This window comes from Chelonoidis abingdonii, chromosome 14 (genome assembly GCF_003597395.2).
Source record: "Chelonoidis abingdonii isolate Lonesome George chromosome 14, CheloAbing_2.0, whole genome shotgun sequence".
NCBI classification, from domain to species: Eukaryota; Metazoa; Chordata; order Testudines; family Testudinidae; genus Chelonoidis; species Chelonoidis abingdonii.
This window is the reverse complement of record NC_133782.1, coordinates 16,745,761-16,766,915: the sequence shown is the minus strand read 5'-3', so window position 1 is coordinate 16,766,915 and position 21,155 is coordinate 16,745,761.

The window sequence follows — 21,155 nt, the reverse complement described above, 5'->3', positions numbered from 1 at the left end:
CTCATAAGATGTTTATTTTTCTCTATTCCTGGGAGCAATTATATCAGCAGTGACCTACTGAATAACTTCATTAGAGGAGTACAGGGATATGTGATAGCTTACCCAACTCTGCAGGTTAGATAAGCTGCATGTAGCTGAAGGCTCATCAAGCAGGTCAGAACTTTGCACCTCACAAGAGCTGCTGAGAATTTTATTTAACAAAACATGCTTTTCCCTTTTCGTCAGCGACCTGAGTTTTGCTTTAGTGGAGCAAACTAAATAACATTAAACGCACGGACTTCACTTACCACTCTGAGTACTGGCCATTACTGGACAGATTTTGTAATGGCACCAGGAAAAGGGCTATGGCATTACCTTGGCCAAATGGCCTCTATTTTTTGTAAATGATCAGAAAACCCACGGCACTTTAAAGGTTTGATCCTGCTTCCTCTGCAGTCAACTGCAAAACATCTATTGCCTTCCACAGCCCAGACTTGCTATTCTGAAGGCTTGTCTTTGTCCTACAGAATGTGCCTCTTATAAAATCAGCAAGCTACTAAACTTTTATAGGCCACCAAAGCACATTACGTGGAACCAGCTGACCTTTTTTTTCGACTGAAAAATTGTCCCAGTCTAAAAATGAGGTTTTGTCAAAACTGATTTTTTTCATGGGAGATGAGGCTGAGAGGAAATGTCCCATTTTTCAAAGGGCAATTTCTAAATAAAATGAAAAATAAATTGTTTCGTCTTGAACTGAATTTTTCAAAACCTACCACAAAACGAACATTCTGTTTTGACTAGAAATGTAATTTTTTTTATTAAAAACAAAATTAAAAATTTTGTCTAGTTCTGAAATTTCCTGCAAAACTTATTTTTTAAATGAACAAAAAGGCTTCATCAGACATTTTACATTGGGGGGGGGGGGACCCAGTTTTTGAACCAGTTCAAATAGTAAGTACCTATACTACACAACAGGGGCTAAATTAATCCCTGGTGTCACTGTGTTACAATCAATGGGTTATGTCAGGATAAATCTGGCCCACAAATTCATTATACTCTCCAGAGGATGAAACTAACCATGTTTTCTTAACCCCTTCCCAAACTCTCCTGCTGACTAACTCACCAAGAGAACAGATGTTTAAAAAAAGATCAAATCTCTTTCAACCTACTACAACCTGAAATGCTCAAAACATTTGCTGCTGAGACAGCACATTCACTGGAGAAAGGAAGGATCACATCCGAGAGGCTGGTGGGTTTGGCGGACGCTTCCTAACCTTGATTTCATTCACATTTTTATCAGCTGCCATGTTTTCCTTCTGTTCCTGTTCAGCTTTAGCAAGGTCTAAACTAAGACATAGCATTTGATGTCTGGCCCATTGTTGTACACCTCACTTGCTCCCTCCCTGCCCCCTCCCCCCCGTTTGGGTGAGATTTTTCATATTTTCATATCAATTATTTTTATTTCACTTACATGATTCTCTATTCCTACTTGCTTTACTAAAACACACACATACACACCACAGAACATATATATACACACAAGCCACCTTTGTGGAGATGATAGCCATGTGATAAACTGTGACACTCTATACTTCTCTCCACACACTTCTTGTCTGCTGTTGGAGGTTTGTACCTGGGGTCTGCTTTAAGATTATAAGCTTTAAGACCTTTAGCCCTTGCAGACCTAGTCACTGGAAACATTTACTTTTGACTGTGAGAGTGGCTGATTCTAGTAGTTAGAGAAGAGCCCTGGGTTCCCCACTGACTAACTCTGTGGCGCTGGGCAAGCCCCTTAACTTTGCTGTGCCTCTGTTTACCCATCTTTCAAACGGAAAGAGTACTGATCTGCTTCACAGGAGCGTGGCAAGGCTTGCTTAGGGAAGGTCTACACTTAAAGCACTGCAGCAGCATTGCTGTAGCTCTTCAGTGAAGATGCTACTATGCCAGTGAGAAAGCTGCTCGCGGCTGCACAGTTAATCCACGTGCGCAAGAGGTGGTAGCTATGTCAGCAGGAGAAGCCTTCCCATTGACATAGTGCTGTCTACACCAGGGGTGAGGCCAGTATAACTGCATCGCCCAGTCCACACCCTGAGTCACGTAGTTATCCCAATGTAAGTTTATGGTGGCCTTGAGGTTTGTAAAGTATGCCCATGGAAAGTGCCGTGAAAGCAAAAATGGTTACTAAATTGCTGGTGGTTTGAAACCCACCGTAAACCTTTCTGCTCCAAATCAGGGTTGAGGAAAGTAAAGCCACTTGGTGGTGCGTTGTGATTCTGCTGAAGGACACTACAGCCATCTGGACATACCACATCTCTCTATAAACAGGCCCCAGCTCTGGGGCTCCTTATTCTGGCAGTCATCCTCTAGCTGTTTTGTCAGTCTGAATGGCAAGTGTACCCAGAGTTCTGGAAGCTCAGGAACACACACTGCCTGATACCCCATGGCGTCATCCAGATGACGTTTCCTGTTTATATCCTGTCCTGAGCCTTTGTTCCAATTGGAATTCAATTCCTGGCAACAGGAGAGCAGAGATAATTCCTGCAGGAAGCCGAGGCAGTGGGGATGGAGGGAGAGGGGCATCGCCTGGCCTCTTGCTGGGCCAGGATGTGAATGACTTCCCGTCTTCCTTTATAAAATAAAGTCAAATGTTGATATAAATGAAGCCACTTTCCTTGCCCCCTCTATCTTTTTTGTCATTAATTAATCAACTTAGGCTTCTTTTTATTTATTTATTTTTTAACTATTTGCTTCTCTGTCAGTGGAATCTGTGCTGGGGCCAGCAGCATATGCAGTGCTGCCTAGCAGAAGAGGGCAATTAATAATTATGACTGAACAAGGGCATTGTAAAGAGGCAGGGTTGTAACATGCAACTTCCTTTCTGGAAAGCAACTGTAAGAAATTGCACCCTCTAACTCAGCAGATCTGCCACACTGCGTGTTCTGAGTCATCTCTGCAAACTTGGTGGACTGAAAATATCGACAAATCAATACTTTACACTGGAGAGAGCCAGCTGCACGTCTGCTACATGGAAGGAAAGGGTCTGCTGAGATTCCTATAATGAAAAATCTATAAGGGAAAGTGTGTGTCAACCACACATCAGTGTTGTCATTATTAATGCATCCAGGGTGAAATGCACCTCCGGGTGCAGAGGCACTAAAGCCCTGATTTATGTGGGTATGAAGTGAGGCATAGACTTCGTGCTGGTCTGTGCACAGGGACAAAATTCTGCCTGGAAGGCACGATCCAAATCCAGCTGAAGTCAATCGAAAGACTCATATGGACTTTGAAAGGAGTTGGATTAGGAATTTTACTCTGAAACTCACTGGTCCGTGTTATGTGTGACCTGTGGGCAGAAGGAGTAGCACAAAATCTATGCGCCACTTAAGCCACTTTTAAAAGAGGGTTTCTGTGGTGAATGGGCCATGGACTGACCCACTGCATGGAGGTGAATTTACCCAAGATACGTGCACCATTAGTTATCTAATTTGTGCGTACTATTATAGCAGTAGTCCAGGTGGGTTTTGCAAGCGCACATGTAAATGGAGTTGGTTAGGCATATGTGGCTGCACAACTACCTGATTTGCACGTGATCTCTGTACCTGTATGTGTAAACTGAGCACACAGAACAGCTGTTCAGAAATTGGAACTCCCATTCCATGGGAAACATGGACATTTTGAAAATAATAAACATAATTCCAAATCAGAATGAAAATCCAGAATTCTGAAATGTCCCACAAAATGAACATTCGGAAAAATGTCGATTCAGGATCTGTCATAGTATTCTTTCCCAAATCTGAATCTTAGAGTCCAGAAAATGAGATACTAGCATGAATGCCTCTAAGCTTAATTACCAGCTTAGATCCTGTAGTGCTGCCACCAACCAGAAATTCCAGTGTCTGGTACACTCTGTCCCCCAAAAACCTTCCCTGGGGACCCCAAGACTCAGATTCCTTGAGTCTCACAACAAAGGGGAATAAACCATTTCCCTCCCTAGGTTACCCTGGAAGATACTGTAATTCAAACCCCTTGAATCTAACACACAGAGGAATTCCCCCTTCTCCCCCACCAATTCCCTGGTGAGTACAGACTCAATCCCCTTGAGCCTTAACTAGGAAAAAAATCAAACAGGTCTTAAAAAGCAAACTTTTAATAAAAAGAAAGAAAAAACATAAAAATTGTCTCTGTAATCAAGATGAAATATTACAGGGTCTTTTAGCTTATAACAAATGGATAAACAGCCTTATCCAGGAAAAATACAATTTAAAATATTTCCAGCAAACTACACATTTGCACATAAAGAAAAAAACAAAAAAAAAGACTATAACCGCCTTTTTACTTACTCACTATTCTGAATAGATAAGAGACTGTAGCAGGGAGATTGCAGAAACCTGGTTTCACCTCTAGTCCTGTCCAGGACCCAGAGAGAACAAAGCCAAACCCAAAACCCACAAACAAAGGCTTCCCTCCCTTGAGATTTGAAAGTATCTTGTTTCCTGATTGGTCCTCTGGTCAGGTGTTGTTTGTTAACCCTTTCCAGGTGAAAGAGACATTAACCCTTAGCTATCTGTTTATGACAGGATCAGCTGAACTGATTCATTTCGATAAGGGGAAAATGTTTTGTTTTGGCTTAATGTTTCAATTCATTTTGTTCTGACTTTATATTATGTTAAAATATTAAATATCTATAAATATAATACTGAAGTAATCATAAACATGCAGGACTGGAAGGGACCTCGACAGGTTATCTAGTCCACTCCCCTGCACTGAGGCAGGATTAAGTATCATCTTCTAGACCCCTCCTGCCAGGTATTTGTCTAACCTGTACTTTAAAAACCTCCAGTGACAGAGATTCCACAATCAGTCTAGGTAATTTGTTCCAGTGCTTAACTACCCTTACAGTTGGGAAGTTTTTCCTAATGTCTAACCTAAATTTCCTTTGCTGCAATTTAAGCCCATTGCTTCTTTTCCTGTCCTCAGTGGATAAGGAGAACAATTTATCACTCTCCTCTTTGTAACAACCTTTTATGTACTTGAAAACTGTTATCATGCCCCCCTCAGTCTACTCCTCTCCAGACTAAACAAACCCAGTTTTGTCAATCTTCCCTCACAGGTCATGTTTTCTAGACCTTTCATCATTTCTGTTGCTCTCTTCTGGACTTTCTCCAGTTTGTCCACATTTTCCCCCAAGTGTGGTTCCCAGAACTCGACCCAGGACTCCAGTTTAGGCCTTATCAGTGCTGACTAGAGTGGAAGAGTTACTTCCACTATTAGTTTAGTGTTAACAACAGTCAAAACAAAATGAATTGCAATAAGAAAGTCAAAATGAAATCTTTGTACTTTATGAAAAAAACCTCTTGATATTATCAAAATGAAACAAGAAAGTCGGACGGTTTTGTTTAGACTTTTTCCCATCAAAAATGTTGTCAAAAATTGGTACATTCCTGCAAAACAGTTTGATTTTGACAAACCTGCATTTTTCAGTCGAAACCTATTCCATCAAGCAAAATGCAGGCAGCTCTAGCACACCGTTGCACTCCTAAACTGTCTAAAAAGCTGATCCAGGGTGCTCTCGTGGACAGTGCACAGGTACAGGAGCTGAACTCTGATCCCAGGGCTGCTGACGGTCATGAATTTAGTATCAGAGGGGTAGCCGTGTTAGTCTGGATCTGTAAAAAGCAACAAAGAGTCCTGTGGCACCTTATAGACTAGCAGACGTATTAAAGCATCAGCTTTCGTGGGTGAATACCCACTTCATCGGATGCATGTAGTCGAAATTTCCAGAGGCAGATATATATATGCAAGCAAGAATCAGGCTGGAGATAACAAGGTTAGTTCAATCAGGGAGGATGAGGCCCTCTTCCAGCAGTTGAGGCGTGAACACCAAGGGAGGAAAATTTAGTGTGTTGCCTTGGGCAAGTTACTTCACTCTGTAACATGGGTTCAATAATATGTACTTACCTACACCACAGGGGTGCGGTGATTAATTAGTTAACATTGTGCAGTGGTTTGAATATAAAACACTGTAGCATTGGTAGGTGTTATTACGAATGCCCAAGAATCGCTTGGGTTAACCGTTTTGGATACAGTTCTCCTTGAATACACAGTGCATTCAACACATCTGAATCCTTCTATGTCGCTTGTTGAGACAGGATTGTGTATTTTATTGCTGCCTGGAGCTGATGAACCAACTCCTCTGAAGCCCATGAAATTGCCAAGCTATATAATACTTCCTTACCTAGCAGGGGTGTTCTGAAGATTAATTACATAATGTGTGCACAGTGTTTTGAGATTTAAAGTGCAATATGAATAGTAAATAATCATTAATGAGTACATACTAATAATGATACTAGATAATAAAACTAGGAATGTTGAATGCAATCTGAAAGGACTCCATATTTGACCTAAGCTCCCTGAGTTGCATTAAGATAACGGTTTACCAACCACACCATTCATTTAATTGCAGGGTGGAGAGGTTTTGAAGTGTTCTGTTTGCTGCTCAGGGTGATAGACAGATAGCCCAAGATTAACCATGAGCTAATCAAAGCCAGCTAATTTATCTGGCCATTCTGCAATTACCTCCCCATGTCTATATGTCACCAGACGTCACCCCATGAGCTTTGAGATGTACAGTGATGGCAGCCTGCTGCATGTATAATCCCGGGGGAGGGGTTATCTTTGCCTTTTGTGGCTCTTTTTTACAAAGGCCTTTGTGCACGTTCATCCTCCCTGAGGGCATCAGATTCCCTGAATGGCCACAAGATAAAGGAAACAGGCAAGAAGAGGGAAAAGCCTCCTCCACCAGCTAAACTGACAGCAGAAAGAGACATAAGCCGTTCTCAAGAGAGACCCGGGTTTCCCAATTATCTTCCATGCCAGGCACAGAAAATGCAACCACAGCTAAAATGGAAAGGGAAGGCAAAAGGATGGAGAGGAGTCCAGTCCATCCCTACAGAAGTTCTTGCAGAATCTGTGTCCCAAGGGGTAGGGGGGAGTTCCAATAAGGGTAACAAAACAGCACAGTGACTTATTTTGCTGCCACAAAAGAAACCTCTCCCCTAGTGGGACAAGTGTATCTGGGTCTCTGACTGCTGGACAGATGATAAACTATGGTACTGCAGATAGTGCATCCACCTCACATACACAGTTCTCCAAGGGCGGGATTGTCAAAAAGAGAGTTAGGAGGCCAAGTCCTGCTGATCATTAATAGGTCTAGTGCTCCTAAATCACTTAGATGAAAATCTCAAAATCCAAAACTGAGGTGTCCACTTAGTAGAAAATGAAAACTAAATGGAAGAAAATCCACACCACTGATTTCTGCATCATCCCAAAGACTTCGTACAAATGGCAGGGCATGAACTCTCTTGCTGAGATTTACTATATTTGCAAGTATTTAAATGCTGTTGTGGGTATTTCTAATCTGCTGCAAGTGTTTCAAATGTGTTGTGGATATTTCAAATCTGCTGATTTATAATCTACGGTAGGCATTCATAATCTGCTGTATAATCCACTGCACTTTGATTCCTGCCTCTGGATTTATTTCAGCAAGTTGCTGTACTTTTTATAAATTGTGTTTTTAAATTGTTGGGTCAAATTTTCTCATTTACTCTTGTGACACCCCCTTACCTTTTTGGCTACTCAGTCTCCTGGCTGTCCATCAGGACTCCCCATGCATTAGGGGATAGGGAGAGGGCACCTTTTCCAACATAATGCCACTCCAGTCTCATTCAAGGGAGCCCTGGTGATGCAGCATCGCAGACTTTCCATGGACAAGGGCAGGCGTTGGGTAGCCATGCAGGCCCTACCTCATTACCTCTGGGGGGAGGAGGAAGCAGTGGATTGCATACCAGGGTCCACAGCAGAGGACACACAAGGGCTTCAGGATTTGGCCCGATCAATTAAAGGTTGATATGCATTTGTTCAGAGACCAGTAAGCCTGACAGTCAGGCTGTTCCACTCAGTGGATGGGTTTGGATACTGAGCTCATATACTAGCAGTGTAAATCCTGCACTTCTGCTGCCTTATTTAGACAAGTGCCAGGCACTGTAACAGCCTGAGAGGGGGGCCTTGTCCCTCGAGGGGTTTAGCTGTGCTACACTTCAGCATGTCTCAGGCAAAGTGGAGCATGGACAAGAGCTGGAGGACATTGCCCTGTTTATTGGTTCTTGTGAATTGCAGTATTGAAGCGCCTAGCCATGGGGTAGGTTTCAAACAAAAGGCACATCATAAAGGTATTAGCCTTAAGAATTTCATTAGCATCATTACTAGCTTTCAGGACCAGAGTCCTGATTTTTATTGTACCTGTTAAGATAGCCACCCATGTTGAAAAGGAAGAAGCAGACGTGAATGTACCTGATCTAATCACAGCTGGGCCACTGTGGTTCTGCTCTGGAGAGTGGCACATCTGCTTAGTGAGACACTGCAGAAGTGTCAGCTGGTGCCTTGAGACACAAAAATAATCATTTGCCACTTTTTTACTCCTGTTAGCCCTGCAAAGCTGGTCTAGCTCTGAGAGAAGGAGCTGAATTCTATGCTGGTTCATGCATCATCAACAGAATTGTCTGTTGCATTTCATTGGCACCCGTGCAAACCCAGTGAGGGCTGCAGGGCTGCCCAGGTGTCACTGAAGATAGAATTCAAAGATAGTGGGGTTGGACAGATGTGAGTGAGCCTTACAGAACGTTTATTACTGGCCATGATGTGTGAGAAGGAAAAAACCCCAGCTTGATGCTAAGGTGCCAGATTTAGTTAGGGGACTGGAATTATCAAAATATTGTTAAGGCCGAAGTCACCAGATGGTTCTGACACATATAGTCTTAATGTAAACACTTACAGTCTTCATATTTGAGCAAGATTTCAGTCTTCGAAGAAATGCTGTATTGTTGTTAGTTTTCCTACGTACTAGTCCTTTGAAAGAAGCTGTGGAAGATAGGAGAGAGTTTGCACTTGTTATGTTCATGGCATACACACAGCGACGTTAGCTAAACATATCAAATACTCTTGCTGGAAGTCTGCATAATAACATTACTTTTATTCTTAGAATCCAAAATAACTCACAGTAACCAAGAACACAGAGAGAGACAAAGCAGGCTGCTCCCCAAAGCAGATACACAGAACTCACCACACTTTGTTCTAGGCTGGTTCTTTCCAGACTGACTCTATCTTTGATTGCACTTTCTTACAGAACCCCTAGCCTAAAAGCAGGAACAGAAATTGCCATCCAGCTCTCTCAAAGTGACAACTTGCAGGTTTTAACACAGTTCTCAATACACCACAGCTCTCTGCTTTATTCTCTATATTTTGAAATAATTCTTAAGGCATAACTGGGCAGTAGTATAGGGCTGAGATTTCTTGAAAAGGGGATTGTGCGCATGCTATTTGCAACAGCCCCTATGCTAGGAATGGGCGTATATGTGTAAATAAACCAGATTGCACTTAGAATATACCCAGACTCTGTGTGACAGATTTCTCATCCCCTGGAAAGCTGATTTGCAAGGTCCCAGAATTCTGCTATTGCTGGGAAGAAGGGCCAACAATGGTAAACTCAGCACATTTCATCTGGACTCAATGAGAGACAATAAACATGCAACTATTTTCAATATTTTTTCCAGAATAGAACCAAAGATTACTGCCATTGCTGTGAAGAGAAAAGCAGCTGTGCCCCTGAAAGTATCAGTCCTTATACACATCTTACAAATAGTGCCTGCTATGGAGTGTAGCAGTTATTAAATACTGCCAGATGGGTGAAAAAGTTCCTGTACATCTTATCTACACACTGGTGATGAGCAAACTTCAAAGGGTCCAGCACAGCCGGGCTAAGCATCCAGAACAAGCCAGATCCTCAGCTAGTGTACATCAGTGTCACTTCACTGATTGATTTACACTAGCTAAGGCTCTGGCCCCAGATGTTTATCCAGTCCTATCCCAACCTCTTGGGGCTGCAGAACTTGGGAGGGATCTATCAGTACCCCTTCTTGTGATATTTTAACACTTATTCCTTTCAGTCCCAGCTCTTCACAGGTGGTGTGGTACGAATATGAAAACTACTACTTGCCATTTATATTGCACCATTCATATGAAGATTTCAAAGTGCTTCACAAACTGCTAATGCCTCCCAACAGCCCCTATTAAAGATGAATAGTCTCATATCCATATCAGGGATGGGGAAACTGAGGCACAGGGCATTTAAATGACTCACCTGAGGTCATAAAGGAAGTCTGTGGTTGAGCCAGAAACAACTCGGATCCTTGGGCTCTGAGCCCTGTACCTTAGCTACATGACCACATATATGTCTCATAATTCGGAGAAAGGGTTCGCTGATCTTCATGAACCTTCAAAATACGTTTGCACTGGTTCTGCTTTAATATGAATCAATTTTCACATATACATATGTAAGTAGAGGCAGCCACATTACCTTTCAAAGGCAAGTCTATTCTCTATCAGTTTAAGAGCCTATAAACCTAAAACTCTGGAGGCAGAATAAGATTCACAGCCACTTATCACCAGCTGAGGAGAATCTCTTAAACAGTGCTGAAAATCAGCAGATCCCATGACTAAAACTCCTTTATGTTCAGAGGAGAATCACAGCTGCATGGAAGCAGGGATGTCCCGTGGGCCGGCAACAGGCCAAACCTGGCCAATAGTTACCTCCTTCAGCCCATGAAGTCAAGCAGAGAGAGACTGCTGACAAGCATGAGTGCTGGAGATGCTGCCAGAACAGCCCCTGTTATCACTATCCCTGGAATGGGAACAGCAACTAGCAGAGAATGGTGGGACAGGCCAATGGATTTCTTAGGAAACGTTATGGCCCCAGAAGAAATATTCTGAAACACTCTGATTCTCTGGGCTGTTTCTAAGCTGCTTTGGAACAGTGTGTTCCTCTGAGTCAACTGTTACTCTTATCAGGGTATAGCCGGAGTTACCGCAGCTGCGTTCTTTAAGCTGCCTGTCTGTCTGTTTCCGTAAAAACGTGCAGGCAAGCTGGACTCTTTCAGGCACAGATTGTCTCTGAGAGACATGTAGCAGTGCTTTCCAGTAGGGTGCAAGATAACTGCAGGGGGATGGTAACGTGGCCCACATTCCGTGCAGGGAAGTGAAGTAAGAACCTGGCCCATCTCCCAGTGTGGGCAATTTGGACCATGGGCCTGGGACCTTGGTGCTGAGTGCACAGGAGGAAGCAGGTGCTGTGCATTACCAAGCCAGCCGGCAGGGGGTGGAATGGCCAAATCTTGGCTCCATCCTACCCGCAACATACTGGCCAACACAGCTGAGTTTGCACCGTGGTGCAGTGCTTGCTGCCAGGATAGGTCAGCAGCATGTTATGCATATACACACACACACCCCACTCCCTGCCAAGCATGGGGAAGCAGGGAGGGGACTGTGACTCAGAGGGGCCTCTTGGGGAAGACCACTTTATGCAGCATGTCTTGCCCAGGGCTGTGTCTTAGAGGCACAATCTAGCCCTGCATGAACAGGGCAGGAGAAAGCCAGTCACTAAACAGGGGCTGTGCTAGTTTATCTCAGCAGGGCTGGGTGGGCTGTTACTTTGTTTGAAGTCAACTGGAGGATCTTCGCCTGCTGCTGAGAATGAGCTCTGAGCTTGCGCTTTTCTATCTAATCCATCTGTCTGCACATTAATGTCATGCTCATCATCACTGTAGTCATGGAGTGCCTTTTACATATCAGTTTCTCTTATCCCTTGTCAAGGTGACACCATCTTCCACAGCCCCTGTGCTCAAGAAGCACGGCAATTTCCTAGGGCTGTGCAAGATCTCAGTGTGCAGATACTTTGCCCACGAGATACACGCTTGAAAGCCAGAGGTGCATGACTGCTCCGCTACGGGCAGGCAGTTGTCTGTTCAAGCAGCACCCAATGGGGGGACACAATGCCAGTGAGCAGGTACATACCGCCAGGAAATACACACTGCTCTGTTTGATAGTCGCTGCTTGAGCTTGAGGAGAGCAAACAGGCCCACAGGCTGGGGCCCACTAAATTAGTCAGTGTTCTATGGCATCCCATTTGTCATCCTTTTGCAGGGACTTAAGCATGTGGCTGTACCTCAGGAAGGTGCTAAACGAGCTCTCATTTCCTACTGAGCAGGCAATTCAGGCAGGGAGCTGACATGAACTACAGGCTTCAAGCATTCTAGGAGCCCCCTTTTTACCCCCATACCCTCTCCAACAACACAAACTTGCATGCTCCACACAAACACTTCACCCCACAAAGCCAAGGACCCGCAAAGCTATATCGGGGTGGGGAGAAGGTATTCTGGTGTGGTGCAAAATTCCCCCCAAACCACCTTCCTGGATTCTCCTAGCCCTGCCTGTCCCAGGAAGTAAAAGTGTCAGGAATCCCGTCTACACTGGGAAATTCCAGCACTTCTCACCTCTGTTCCGTTGGTCTAGTGTTGGTGCAGTTCCCCTGGTGAGAACAGTAGGGCAGACGGAGGGTGCAGGTGTTTTTACCACTTGTTATGCTCTGATACACCCAGAACAGCCATCCCAAAACACAAGGAAATCAAGGCAAGAATCACAGGTGGACAGTCAATAAAAACATGTAATAACCAGCAACAACCTGAACAAAATATAATTACAGTCCAAATACAGGCAGGTATGTAGTAGCGGGCTCTGAATAACTGCACACACCTAATGCTATGCTCACACACACATGCATGCACATGTGTGCAAACTGGACCATGGAGTTGTGGGAGCAGGCACTAAAAACAAACAGGAACAGGGTGCAGGCAGCAGTAAGGCAGCGCACACCCCTCTGGCATTACACCACTGGGTCATCCCATCCTGCACATCTTGGAACACATCCCCAGTTTCTTAACGTACAAGGACAAAGCTAGTCCACACCAGCTTTTATGGACCAGATCAGCCATGTGTGCAATTTTGGAGGCTGCAGCTAGGAAGGATAGGTTTGTGCTTAAGGCCCCAGCTGTGGCAACAGGGGACCTGAGCTCTTGCCCAGCTCTGCCCCAAATTCCAAGGGCCTATGGACAAGTCACCAGATCTTTCTCTTCCTCACCGTCTCCATCTGTAAAGCAGGGCTGCCAATTCCATACCATCTCAGAAGGGCTTTTTGCAGCTTAATTCATTCCAAGGCATTAAAAGCCCCCCAATCCTTGGAAGGACTCCACTAAAGCAGTGTGTATTCAGGGGCGGCTCCAGGCACCAGTACGCCAAGCATGTGTCTGGGGCGGCAAGCCACGGGGAGAGCTCTGCCAGTCCCACGGCTTCAGCGGACCTCCTGCAGGCTGCTGCCGAATTCACAGGACCGGGGACCTCCCGCAGACAAGCTGCCAAAGGCAGCCTGCCTGCCAAGCTTGGGGCGGCAAAATACCTAGAGCTGCCTCTGTGTGTATTATGATGATGATGAGGCCCTTCAGACCTACATTACAAAAACCCTGGAGTGGCAAAAATATTTTCACCGTGAACACAACTGCAGCAGAAAACAGGCTCTGTGAGAGGGCACATGGGAGAGTCATGCTCTGTCAGTCATCTTTCTCGGCTCTCTGCATGTGTTTCCCAAGCTCTTCGCAGGGTCTGCTGCAGCAGCGCCTTGTGCCCGCTACGCAGGATCAATGTCTAGACACCTCTCAACGATACACTGAGGCATTGTTTCTAATATGCTTGGCCTCGAGGTGGGCTTTCGCTCCATTCCATAGCTGTTTATTTTGCTCTCTCCCTCTCCGGCCTACATACGTTAAACGTTACCTTTGTTCGTGTATCAATATTCCCCCCCGGACAACGAGGGAGGTTTTACTTGTCAGGGACTGAAGCCAAACTGTGCTCATCGCAAGAATTCACACATTAGATTAAGCAAATACAGAAGCGACACACAGCTTCCCCAGCAATCGGTCCCTTCAGCAGACATCTCAGCTTGGGTGTTTTGGTGCGGCTGGTTTATAATGGTGCCTAACCAGAGCAGGTCAATGGGTTTATTTCAAACTCATCCAACCGGCTGATAATGATAAGCTAATCTGAATGGCTCCATTGAGTAGACTAATGAGCTATGGTACCTTCAGAGGTTATTGTTCTACCTATGAACAGATACAGAACGGGAAAGCAGTAGCAGTGATGCTTCTTTTTACAGTGGGGGAACCTGTCTAGTTTTAAAGGCTCCAAACTACCTACCACATGTTATAATTGAGTCTGACCCTAATGTGCAACCTGGCTTCCAAGAACAGAAAAGAACAACAGCTGGTGCGAGGAGGAAGCTGCTTTATAAAGAGAGGGACAAACACACACAACTGTCAAGCGATCAGCTCACTGCCTGCCAAGGAGCCAGTCTGGGCCAAAGGCCTGGCACCAGGGACACAAGAGCATTATGAACAGAGGAAGCTCCCCTTAAAAAGAGAGAGGCAGGGCTAATTAGCCAGTGGCTAGGGCGCTAGCCTAGTTCTTGGGAGGCCTAGGTTCAAGTCCCTGCTCTGCCATAGATTTTCTCTGTGCCCGCTTGGGCAAGTCACTTAGGGCCAGGTTTTAGGCACCTAGAGATGCAACTTATAGCTTTTGAAAATCCCACTAGTTGCGCACCTGGATCATTTGGTGCATTGAAAGTCTGGCCTCTAGTCTCTCCATGTCTCCATTCCTCACCTGTAAAATGGGGATAATGGCACTTGCAAAGGGCATTGGGAGGATGAATACCTTTGTTCTGTGTTTGTCCAGTGCCAAGCACACTGGGGTCCTGGCCCATGACTGGGGCTCCTAGGCTGTACTGCATAACAAAGGATAAATGCTACTACTAATAAATGCATTAAAGATTGCGAGTTGCTCAGATAATGGGGGCCAGATAAAGAGCTTAGCTAGATAAAGACAATGGAGCAGTAATGTGCAGTAACGGGACACACCAAGTTACAGTTTCTTGCCTTCACCTTCCAGGTTCCACACCACCCGATCCTGCACATGCCTCCATCCTCCCTCCTGTCCCCTTTGGCACGGCAGCAGTTGAGCTGCAGGATGCTGTAGTCTACAGGGACCAGAGCCTTGGAGTTTATTTGGAGTTTATCCTGTTGCTCATTTCATTGGCTTGGGAAACAATAGCCAGGGCCAGAGCTTAGTAGGACTGAGCAGGTAAAACAGAGGGGTCAAGAAGATAAACACGTTCCAAGTTGGCATTGCTAAGACCCAAGGCCAGAGCTCTTTCAGGGATTAGGTCCCCGGTGCTTGTATGAGTCACGTATTTTCCTACTTACCAATAGTAATCTAGGCAGGCTCATTGACACAGTGCGGCCATAAAGCCCAATCGTTCTAACAGAGACATAGCATGAGGGTGAATGTAACAGCTACCGGCAGGAAGAGATGAGCTGAGATATAACCACAGACCTAGTGTCCATATGGAAACTTTAGCTGGGCACTGGACACCCAGCCTGTGTCAGTGCCTAGGGTACATGCATGCGCCTTAGCATATTGTATATCCCCTTATGCACCGCTTGTCTTTCCTTTGTAACCACAGGAAGAGTTGAAACCACACACGGCCTGGACCGGGGAGAAGTAGAAATCTATCAGAAATGTGTATTAAGGTTATTTCCCTCGCACCCTCATTGTATCCACTTCCAAAGGCATATTTCATACCTAGCCATGACCTACCTGCCCATCTTCTCTGGGCTGGGAACTCATCATCGGTATACCATCTGTGGGCTCCTTTCACCCAGAGAAGGGAGAAGGAGAATTGGACAAGAATAGCCTGAAAATTCAGTGACTTGCCATAGAAAATTACTCATAACTCCCTGTTAAAAGCAGATCCCAAATGGCAATTCTATGCACAAAAACATGCGTGCAATTGCATGTTTAATTTGCTCATGCAGTAACTACAGTTGCCCAAGCAAAGTGGGTAGTTGCCCATACAAACCAGCTGGTTAGACACGTGCCAGTAACTGATCAGCTGAATGCCTGCACAGTCACTGGAATTGTGCACAAATGCGTGCATGATTTGCACATAAATGTACTTTGTATTTATAAAGAACTTTAAAAATAATGATCATTCTGAGGAGTTAGGAGGGAAAAGAGCTCAAAGGAGACCCAGCAATACAGGATGAGTCATTCTAGCATTATGGGCCTGATTCCAGAATCTAGCTGTGCAGTACTTAGTGCAGGAGCTGAGCTGTGTGGAGGACGTGGCTCTAAGCCACCTTCCCGCTCTCCTGATCTTTGTCTTAAGGACTTCAGAGCATTCTGCTGGCCAAGGATCAGCAGAGGACCCCAGCTCCACCCCTCATCTCCCTACATCTTGTGGGAGGAGATCAGTAAGTGGCACAGAGCCAGCTGTGCTGGCTTTACATCCCCCAAGGAGTCCCCTACATCTGGGAACCCTCTCCATCCTCTTTGGGCAACTGTCCACCTTCTTTGGGCCACCAGAGCAGCACAAAGAGGAGAGAGGCAGGGCCAAGCCTGGTTCTATAATTGGTGTGATGAGTACATGAGCTACAAAAACTGTGACAGACACTGCAGTGAGGGTAGGACCCATGATTTATTTCAAGCAAAACAATAGGAACGGACGTGGCTGAAATAATGGAAAGGCCTTTACCTTACTAACGTGCTTCCCTCTGATCCAGAGGCTTATGTTGTCTCTGCACTGAGAAAATACAGACACCCACAGCTCACATGCGATGCGAGGAACTTCCAAATGGTTTAGATATGCCTGCTCATGTTGCAACTCATGACCAAAGGCTGCTTGTTGCAAAACAAACCACACCGGACGTCACCACACAGCTGGGAAGGGAGGATTTTTTTTTTTTTTCAGATCACAGCAAATAGCCACAGAGATCTGTGAAGCCGGGTTATAAGCAGCCTCTTCCGCAGTTACGAAACTAAATCAGTGTTGGCTGGTGCTTGTGAAATGGGCGGCGAGCTTTGTGCAATCCTTGCGGTGCAGCAGAACATCGTCAAAGTAACAGGATGAATGGTAGTGGAGGGGAAAGCCGATCGGTAAGGTGCTGTCCAGTTGAAGGCACTCACCATAACACAGGATGAAGCCCAGATTTCACAGGGTCAGTTATAAGAAGTATCCAAGTGGTCAGATGACACTACAGATTCCAGCACTCCCAGGAGAGCATAGTCTGAGACTTACACGCCGATCGATTCCAAAACACTCACTGCCACTAGATGTCACTGAGGCCAAGAGCTTCGTAGGATTCAGAAAAAAGATTAAACAGGAGAGCAGCCAGTTTCATTAGTAAGGTTAAACAGTTATATTAAGGATCTTCAGGCTATGTTGGCTCAAGCCAACCATTAAGACTTTGGGGTTAGGTAGAAAGTTCCCCTAGGGGCTAGTTATTTCTTCATTGTCCTCAGTGGGATTTCTTGCCCCTTACTCTGAAGCATCTGGCAGTGGTCATTGTCAGAGACAAGATATGGGACTGGATGGACCCTGATTTTGATCAGTAGGGCATTTCCTGTGTTCCTATATTGCTCTTATTGTAGGACCCAATACGCACGTGATGCCATGCTATTAATCCAAGGCTCTTATATGGCCTCCATTTCCATAATGTCTCACCACCTCACAACCTTTAATATGCTTATGCTCACAATACCCCTGTGAAGTAGGGCTGTGCTGTTATCCCATTGTGCAGCTGGAGAACTGAGGCACAGAGAGGCTAAGTGACTTGCCCCCAGGTCACACGGGACGTCTGTGGAAAAGCAGGGAGTTGAACCCAGGTTTCTCCAGTTCCAGGCTGGTGCACTAAGCATCATTCCTCTCTCAGTTAGAACAAGAAATACGCTGGAGTGGATCCCACAGTTTTATAAGGCTGTGTTCTTCCAAGAGTCCACGGGAAATAGCAGGGCCAACATGGCAATTGATTTTCTATTCTTTCCCTGGAGGATTTTTTTGACTGCACAGTTTCTGCACTTTTGAAATCCCACACTGCTCTTTTGGCTTCCAGGTAAAGAATGCTTCTCTGCAAGAGTCCCAGAGGCCTTTGCAGGTGCTTCATCTGCATTTGTGCATCCTCCCTGGGATCTGGAGCCAATTCAGCAAGAGAACCTGGGCCAAGAACTGCTTGACAATCACTTGACTGCTCTTTGTGAGCCGGGACCCATCCTGCCGACCCCCGGATGTGGCTGTGTTTGCAGCCTTGCCCTCACCTCTCCATGCCTCTTGGGCTCAGATGCAGCAGAGAGCGATGAAGCAGCAAGGATCTCACACAAAACTTTCTGTCAGAATTACTGCCAATTCTCACTCCGCTCTAAGGTGGTCTATTAGATCAACACCTGGCAATCTCAGCCTCTGGTTTACAGACTATGGGCTCTACCCTGCAAGGTGCTGAGCTCCCTCTAATCTCCTTGAATTAGCCACCCAGCACCTCACAGGATCAGGGCCTGAATCTAACCAAAGGCCACACGTTCCAGTGTTAGCATCCCATTTTCACCCTGTGCGGAGACCAGCTTGTACTCTCCATGAGTAGGCACTTGGGAATTTTTCTTTTACTTTGGCTGACATTGAGCCCACGACTTGTAAACTAAAATCTAGTTGATCTCAATTGTCCATGGGCCGCTTTGAGTCATGGAGAATTCATTCTCTACACATCTCTAATTAAAATGCTGCCCAGCAGGTTAAACGGGGCTGGGAATTAGCCAAATGTCCCCCTGGCCAGGTTGGGTCAGGAAGGCCCAATGTGGCTTGAATTTGGGGTGTAGTATCTCTTACCCTGCTGCATCCATCCAAAGCACAGGGCCACTTGAATAGGAGACCTTTCAGGACATGGAAGATTTGAAAGCTCTGAGCAGAGGTGAAGTGCAGCCACTCAGGAAGGGGTCCTGCAAATGAAGGGCCTGATCCAATTCCAACAAAGTCTTTCCATTTCCTTGGGATCAGGAGCTAAATGCTGTTCCAAAGCGGTAGCAGTGTCTTGGATTCCCACAATATATTTATTTCAATACATACATGCAGAAAGCTCACTGGAACCTGCAGCCAGCTTTTCGGGGGAACAGCCCTACAGGGCACTTACTGATTTTTTCCTTTTAATGCTGGTTAGCTACAGAAATAGGGGATCTGATTAAGCTGTAGACCATCAAAGCTGGGTTGGGCAAGGCCTGTCAGGTGCAGCAGGAGGCTGCTGGTTCTTCAAGCCTACAGAGGATGACAGTATAGTGAAACTAGCTGGATAGGACTAGGATTCGGGCTTCCCAAAATAAACAGTACCACAGCTGTAAGCCGCGGAGGTTGTTGAATGAAGGAACCCTCCACACAGACCTCGGGACAGTTTTCACAGACTAGAGGTATTTGCTCGTGCAGTTGCAGTTTCTGTGCACCCAAATTATGCAGACGGCTGAGCACGTTTTGCACATGGAGGTGTGTGCAATCTGGCCGTTTAATTAGTTAGCAGTGTGCCTGCGACCCAGACAGAGTTTAGCATTTATCTTGACACAGAGGCCAACTGAAATATGAAGTGTTTTTATGTCTGTTTAGGAAATACCGCAGCTGCAAAACACCCATCGCTACCTACAGCCATGTACACACACTGTTATACACACGCACACACACTCTCTCAATCTTACTCATAGCATCATAATCACACACGTACACAGGTATACACGCATACATCACAGATTTGGCACCATTTAGACTCAGCATATGCATAGTACACATATACAGTGCAATTCAGGTTCCTATATTCCTCATGCATACAACACATACAGGCCATCGTCATACACACAAACTCGCGCGCACACATGCGCACACACACAGCCTCACTTCCTGGAACAGTAATTTGGCACCAGCCAAAATTTTATGTGTATAGAAAGCTGTTCCCACTTTCAAGACAATCCCTCTTATATTTCCCATTAATCTAACTGCTGCTGTCCCTGTTCAGAAAGTGCTTTCACAAAACTATTTTATTACATTTCCAATGGGAAGGTTTTAGCCTTGGGTTTCTTGCTTTTGTGTGTTGTTTTTTAAGCGCTGCATTCTGCTTCGGGACTAAGGAAAACAGACAACTGGGGGAGGAGAAAGGGGACTAGGAGAGAATTGGTTACATTTCCAGCTTTGCTAATGAGAACTCCAAATGTGCTCGGTGGGCTGCTCTCAGCATGGAGCTCTCAGCAGCAAAGACAGCCAGGGCCATTTTAATCATTTCCAGATTTGTGTGGGAGGTCAGGGCCCTGGGGTGCCGCTCCATGTCAGTTTTATAAACACTGCAGTTTTTCCAGATGGTCTCTGGCTCCAGCCTGGCTAGCAGGTTGATTGGGCCAGACCAAAATAACAACAGGTGGAGAACAGGCCATGAGTGCCTGACGCTATCTCCTTTTTCCATCTATTCCTCAAATGATTTTTTTTTTCTTTGCAGAAAACAATTAACATTTGCTGGGGCAGATCTGTTGGGGCAGTGGTGGGGAGGCCAGCTCCAAGGCCCACACCTTTGCATCGAGTGCAAGTGCAACATGTGTCTCTGTATGCCAGGTCCTTGCCAGAACTGGGTGTGACTTAGAGGCCAACCACACTCCTGGAATCATAAGTTCCTTTGTGTTTAGGTTTCTTTCTTTGCTTGGCTGTTTGACTTTACCCAGCACAGCCCCTATGCCAAGCACCATACAAACACTCACAACGCGGGAAAGGGATTATGCACAAGTTAGGGGGAAACCGAGGCACACAGCTGCCTAGGGCCAGATTTGTCAAAAGTGTTAAAGGAATGAAAAAATTGCGTACAAAACGCATGTTCAGCTGTTTATCTAATCTGCATACACAGACACGAAAGTTAAGCATATAAATGGGGGAATTAGGCTCCCAAGTTGGGTGGTTAGCAATACCGGTATACAACTAACCATTTTGCACCTGCAGTCACAGCAATTTCACAGACAAATTGGTTCTGCAGCCAAGCGTGGCTTTTGGACGTACATTTGCATGCCTAAATATTTTGAAAATCTGGCACTATATATATATGTCTTGCCCAAGGCTAAACCACAAAGTTCCAAAGTCCAGACTAGAAATTAGACTTCCTGCCTTCCAAAGACCGCCACTGCTTGTTCCGTAGACAAAGGCAGTAAAAAAGGGGAGGCTTTTCATCTACCCACATTGATACAATGGTCCCGCTTTTGCAGGAACAATCAACCAAACATAACGAATTCCATCCCAAAAGTGAGGGTGCAGCCATTTCCACGTGCAAAGAGAAAGTGTAGGTCAGATAGAGCTGGCCAGTCACTCCTCAATTTCTCTCTCTCATATTGGCATTAGTAAG